Source organism: Neovison vison, chromosome X (genome assembly GCF_020171115.1).
Source record: "Neovison vison isolate M4711 chromosome X, ASM_NN_V1, whole genome shotgun sequence".
Taxonomy (NCBI): domain Eukaryota; kingdom Metazoa; phylum Chordata; class Mammalia; order Carnivora; family Mustelidae; genus Neogale; species Neogale vison.
In genome coordinates, this window is record NC_058105.1 from 70,480,486 (window position 1) to 70,487,620 (window position 7,135).

The window sequence follows — 7,135 nt, forward strand, 5'->3', positions numbered from 1 at the left end:
TGATCAAGCCATGTAACTACTACCCAGGTGAGCAATGGTACATGGCACCTCCAGACATGCCATGTGTGTGGGTCCCTTTCTTGAAGGACAAGTGCAAAGTCTGCATACCATAGGATTCCATTTTTGTGACATTCTTACAACGTCCAAACCATAGGGACAGGCAACAGATCAGTGGTTGCCAGTGTCTGGGGTTGAGAGAAGGGGTTTACCTCTCAGAACACTTTGGGTTTGGCGGGTGATGAAAATTTTGTAGTCTGTGGTCGTGGTTCCCTAACAGTATGAGTTTGGAAGGACTCATAGACCTTAACGCAAATTCTGTCTCCATAATCTTGAACTTTGCTCCCTGGGCTCAGACCTAATTTGCGGCAACATGGCTAAATGCACCAAGAAGGTTGGAACTGCGGGTAAATATGGAACCTGTTATGGTGCTTCCCTCGGCAAAATGCTGAAGATTGAAATAAAGCAGTATGCTAAGTACACTTGCTCCTTTTGTGGCAAAACCAAGATGAGAAGACGAGCTGTGGGGATCTGGCACTGTGGCTCCTGAATGAAAACTGTTGCTGGTGTTGCCTGGATGTACAATACCACTTCTGCAGTCACAGTAAAGTTGGCCATCATAAGGCTGAAGGAGTTGAAAGAGCAGCAGAAGCTCCCACATTTGAGACACTGCTAGCCTATAATAAATGGGTTACTTCATGTAACAAAATTACTTCGGCTTGTTGTTAAATTTATTAATTAGATCTTCTGGTTTGTGTTGCATTAATTTTGCTTTCGCAAAAGACTCAGAAGTTAAAAATCCTCTAATTAAAAAAAAATCTTGAACTTTTAAAAAATTGTGAAAAATACATTACGAACAGATACTGTACCCCACCAATTATTTTTCTGAATTTGAGGTTCACAATGATCTCCTGTAATTTGTGAATGTGGAATATTGTAGCAATTTATTTTCTGAAGTTAAATCAAGTTTGTGTGTCTGGGATGGATCCAGTTTCATCATAGAGCCTTCTGGTTTCCTTCTTATATCCTGTAGAATTCAGTTTGCTAATATTCTGTTACTGATTCTTGCTTCTTTATCATGAGTGTGTGACTGATCAGTGATTTTCCTTTCTCAACTTGTCCTTGACAGGATTTAGTATCCAGGTTATTGTATCCTCCAAGTGTTTTGCAGAGTGTCCTTCGTTTTCCCGTTTTTTTTTATGAATCATGTCACATTAAAAATGTTTCTGCCAAAAAAACAAAAAGTTTTTGCTTAAAGTATTTGTCCAAAGTCAATGGAGGAGCCTGGATTTTTTAAAAAAACATTTTTATTTATTTAATTGCTAGAGAGAGAGACAACAAGAGAGGGAACACGAGCAAGGGCAGAGGGAGAGGGAGAAGTAGCTACCCGCTAAGCAGGGAGCCCGACTCGGGGGTTGATCCCACATGACCTGAGTTGAAGGCAGATGCCTAACAACTGAGATATCCAGGCGCCCTGAACCTGGATTTTTTTTTCTTAAGCTTTTTGACTAATGATATATTTCTGTATGGCTATAGAACAATTCAGGTTGGCTATTCCTTTTTGAGTGACTTTTGGCAAGTTATTTTTTTCTAGATATCGGTTACCTTTTTCTGAGTTTGCAAACTAATAGACATAAAATGGCATTTAATATCTTCTTTTTCCTCAAATTTTACTTTTTTAAAAAAAGATTTTATTTACTTATTTGACAATGAGAGAGGATACACATGCAGGCGGAGAGGGAGGAGCAGGCTTCCTGCTGAGCAGGGAGCCTGATGCGGGGTCAAGCCCCCAGGACGCTGGGATCAGGACCGGAGATGAAAGCAGACGCTTAACGACTAAGCCACCCAGGCGCCCCCAAATTTTACTTTTGAAAATGTCTCTCTTACAGATAATTGCATGAAAATTGCAAGGAACACTCAGATATCCTTCACCTGGATTTACCCATTATTATTTGTCACTTATGTCATTTTCTGTCCCTCCCCTCTGTGTGTGTGTGTTTTAAGTGTTTCATGAATCATTTGAGTTACTTGAAGAAATTATGGTTTATTGTCCCTAAATACACAACATATATTTACTTTTTATTCTTTTTTTAGAGATTTTATTTATCTATTTGACAGAGAGAGATCACAAGTAAACAGAGAGAGGGGGAAGCAGGCTCCCTGCCGAGCAGAGAGCTCGATCCCAGGACCCTGAGATCATGACCTGAGCCGAAGGCAGAGGCTTAACCCACTGAGCCACCCAGGCACCCCACAACATACATTTCTTAAGAAAAATTGTGATCTGCTACAAAATCTTAATGCAGATATCACACTCTGAGAATTTAATTTTGAGACAATACAATACCTAGTTTAGATTCTCACTCAAAATTTCCCATTGTCCTAATATTGTTCTTTGTACCTGATCTCAAACAAAAAACCCTCATCTTTCCAAGTAAAGATCATCCATTGCATATCAGTTATCAAGTCTCCTTAGTATTTAAACTAACGTATTTTCCCAGACTTTTTTTTTTTTTTTTGTCTTGCATGACATTGCCTTTTGAAGATCTGGTCCAGGAGTTCAGAAAGCTTCTTAGGCTGGATTTGTCTGATTGCTTTCTTCTGTTTAGTTTCAGGTTAAACACAGGCAGGAATATTATACAGGTGATGTTCTGTCCTTCTCCGTGCGTGACACCAGGATATTCTTTTTTTTTTTTTTTAAGATTTTATTTGATAGAGATCACAAGCAGGCAGAGAGGCAGGCAGAGAGAGGGGGAAGCACACTCCCCGCTGAGCAGAGAGCCCAATGCGGGGCTCAATCCCAGGACTCTGGGATCATGACCCGAGCTGAACGCAGAGGCTTTAACCCACTGAGCCACCCAGGCGCCCCGACACCAGGGCGCCCCGACACCAGGACACTTGATGTCAGTTGTCCCACAACTTAATTTGGATCATTTTGGTTTTGTGGTTATTTCTACCCTCTCTTTTCCGATGTTGGTGCTTCGCTCCCTTGTTTCCTTGACCAAACTCCTTCGAGTTTCACCAATTTTATTCTTTTCCAAAGAACCAACTCCTGCCTTTGTAATTCTATCTCTTGTATACTTGTTTCCTCTTTCACTAATTTATTTTACCTTTATTCCTTCCTTCATCCTTTCTTGAGCTTATGCTACTTTTTTCTAACAGTTTTCATTAACTTTCAACTATCGTTTTAAACATATGCATTACAAATACCCCTTTAATGGCAAGACAGAAAGGTTTATGAGTAGCAATTTTGCTATCATTTTGTTACAAATAGGGGAACCACACAGATTTCTACTTTTGTGGGCAGGATCAATGATTTGTGGCACATTTATATGAGGGAATACGTTTTCATCAGCAAAAATGCACAAGGTACTGCTGCACGGAATAATAAGAATGAATCTTACAAATATGAAAGTGAATAAAAGAAGCAAGAAACCTATGGACATATTTAATGATTCTATTCATATAATTGTAAATAATGGGCAGTATTGATGTATCATTTAAAAATGCATATATAGGGGCACCTGGGTGGCTTACTTGGTTAAGGGTCCAACTCTTGATGTCTGCTCAGGACATGATCTCAGGGTTGTGAGATCAACCCCTGTGTGGGGCTCCATGCTGGGCGTGGAGCCTTCTTAAGATTCTCTCTCTGTGTCTTCCCTCTCCCTCTCCCCCAACTCCTGAAAAATAAAACAAAATAAAGATGCATGCATTGTGTATAAAACCACGAGGAAAAGCAAGGAAAGTGTGGTCACAGAAGTAAGGTTGTGGATTTCCTCTTTGGAGGAGGAAATGGGGCTGAAACCAGACGGGGAAACCTTAGGAGCCTTGGGGGATATTGACAGCGTTCTCTTCTGTGACCCGGGGAGTTTACACAGACATTAACTTGATAATCATTTATTAAAATATGCATATAATCGTGACATTTTCCCTATCTATGTTACCTTCCACCATAAATGGCAAAAGAACAATGCTAAGGGAAATAACATAGTAGTATAAACATATTGTAATTATCTTATATCCGGAAGTAAAACTAAAATTATTTCCTTTATTTACAACAGGCCTCATTAAGATTAGTAACCTCATTTCATTTATATTGATAGCCTTATGTTCCAAATTTCATAGATTTTACTAAAAATGACAGGAATGATGTTTACATAATTATAGTATGTAAATCAATCTCAGTTTTTTAATAGGTATTCCATATTTGAGTGGTATGTTTTCATTTGGGATCTAATTGTGAGTTTGTGCTGAAAACCCACAAAGGTGATGCACTATAGTTACAGCTTTTCAGAGATTTCTACCTTCCCCATCCACTTCCTCTCAGCGCTGGAGGACCAAGAACCCTGAGAGCAAGAAATAAAGGCCAAAAATCCAAAACAAAGGACCTGCGTTGTAATACGATGATTTGACCAGCTGAGGGCAGTGCCGTTCAAGGCTGTTTGTTGGGAAGTAAGGGGTGGACGCCACGCCTTTGGAGTTCCTCCCGTCCTTCGTAGTTAGCTGATTAGCTACTGGGACTGCAGGGGTTATTCGCCAATAAAGGTGGTGGGCGTGGTGATGGCGGTGCCCCGCATTTCCCTTGCCTGTTTGACACTTCCCTCTTAACACCAGCCTTCACCCCTGCTTCCCCATCTGCAACCCTTTTCTTCCTCTTCTCCCTAGACAGAAACTGAGACCAATGATGTGTAAGACTAGGCATGGGGGCATGGACAGGCAGAAGAAACAGCAGAAGGGTGTGGGCAGCCCTTCAAGGTCTTATTGTTGGTAGGGAGCAAAGCTAGAAGAATATTCCTGAAAAGTTAGACCTCACCCCAGTAGTTTCCCCTGCTTTTTTTTTTTTCCAATTTATTTATTTTCAGAAAAACAGTATTCATTATTTTTTCACCACACCCAGTGCTCCATGCAAGCCTTGCCCTCTATAATACCCACCACCTGGTACCCCAACCTCCCACCCCCCCCCCGCCACTTCAAACCCCTCAGACTGTTTTTCAGCGTCCATAGTCTCTCATGGTTCACCTCCCCTTCCAATTTACCCAAATTCCCTACTCCTCTCTAACGCCCCTTGCCCTGCTTTTGTTTCTAGTCTTGCCCCTTGCCCTGCTTTTGTTTCTAGTCTTGCTTTCCCCCAAAGTGGCTCAAGTTTAGGCTCCACGCTGCTTTGTGGCTTTGAGAGGATCAGTAGAAAGAATGTCATGGTTGTTTATTTCATTGACAGATGAAATGGAACAAAATGATCCTCTGGGGCCACCACCTCTGCCTAAAGATACATAGCATTTCCCATTGCAAATACTGCCCCATTCTCTTGGCACCTTTATTTAGAAGTTCAGCTACCCTAATTCTCCTCTCTCACTTAAGGATGGGCCTGAAGCAGAAACAAAGGAAACATTTATGTCAAAACTTTACGTTAAATGACTAAGTATTTAAAGGGTCTTTTCAGATTCTTCTTAGGGCTTTTCCATCTCTTCAAAAGACATTTTTTTTTTCTTTTCTTTTTAAAGATTTATTTATGGGGCGCCTGGGTGGCTCAGTCAGTTAAGCGTCTGCTTTCTACTCAGGTCATGATCTCAGGGTCCTGGGATCAAGTCTTAAATTGAGCTCTCTGCTCAGTTGGGAGTCTGCTTCTCCCTCTCCCTCTGCTGCTCCCCCTGCTTGTGCTCATTCTCTTTCTCTCTGTGTCAAATAAATAAATAAAATATTTTTTTAAATAATAAAAATAAAAATAAATAAATAAAGATTTATTTATTTTAGAGAGGGGCTGGTGAGGGCAGAGGGAATGAGAGTGTTAAGCAGACTCTCCGCTGAACATGGAACCCAACACAGAGCTCTATCTCCTGACCCTGAGATCAGGACCCAAGCCCAAATCAAGAGTCAGATGCTTAACCAACTGCACCATCCAGGCACCCCCAAACAACATTTTCTTTTTTTTTTTTAAGATTTTATTTATTTTATTTGACAGATAGAGATCACAAGTAGGCAGAGAGGCAGGCAGAGAGAGAGGGAGGAGGAAGCAGGCTCCTTGCTGAGCAGAGAGTCCGATGTGGGGCTCGATCCCAGGACCCTGGGATCACGACCTGAGCCGAAGGCAGAGGCTTTAACCCACTGAGCCACCCAGGTGCCCCCAAACAACATTTTCTTTATCGCTAATTCTATGGTACCATTAGAAGATATTTTGAAAAAAAATTATTTTCCCCAGAATTAAGAACCCAAATGCCTCAACTCATTTTTCCTCCTGCTTCCTGCCCCAATATCATAGAAGTACAGAACCTGAGAGCCAGAAGAACTCCTGGAGAAATCAAATAGCCCAACTTCTGGGCAGTGTCCAAGTGAGGAATCAGACCTAGGGGGACAATGCCACGTCAAGGCCACCAGATAGTTCAAGACTGTGCCTTGTCCTCTCCATTGTCTTTCAGCAAGACCAGAGCCCTTCCGCCTCCTCACTCTCCGGTCTCTTGTGGATGAATGTTGAAGTTGGCGCAGCTCCTTCACAAGCTCCTGACTAGTTTGAGACACTGAAATCCATCCACCTTGCTGTCCGTTATAGCTAGAGCCTTATTAACCCATGTGAGTACCCCAGGTGAAGAAGTGGCTGCACCTGGGGCGCCTAGGGTCTTGATCGTTAAGCGTCTGCCTTCGGCTCAGGTCATGATCCCAGGGGCCTGGGACCGAGCCCCACATCTGGCTCCCTGCTCAACGGGGAACCTGCTTCTCCCTCTCTCACTCCCCCTGTTTGTGTTCCCTCTCCCACTGTGTCTCTCTCCATCAAATAAATAAATAAAATCTTTTTATAAAGAAGAAGAAGGGGCGCCTGGGTGGCTCAGTGGGTTAAAGCCTCTGCCTTCGGCTCAGGTCATGATCCCAGGGTCCTGGGATCGAGTCCCGCATCGGGTTCTCTGCTCGGCGGAGAGCCTGCTTCCTCCTCTCTCTCCGTCTGCCTCTCTGCCTACTTGTGATCTGCCTCTCTGCCTACTTGTGATCTCTGCCTGTCAAATAAATAAAATCTTAAAAAAAAAAAAAAAATATATATATATATATATATATATATATAAAAAGAAGAAGAAGAAGAAGTGGCTGCACCCTTCCACCCTGTCCAGAGGACCTGTGCTGTGCTGTGCTTGTGCTGGGGTCATCCTGGATGGCT

At 42.3% G+C, this 7,135-nt stretch overlaps 1 pseudogene; it reads left to right on the forward strand.

The window, feature by feature from the left end:
- The first annotated feature begins 370 nt into the window (after positions 1–370).
- Positions 371–673, forward strand: LOC122896610 (annotated as a pseudogene).
- Positions 674–7,135: the final 6,462 nt, after the last annotated feature.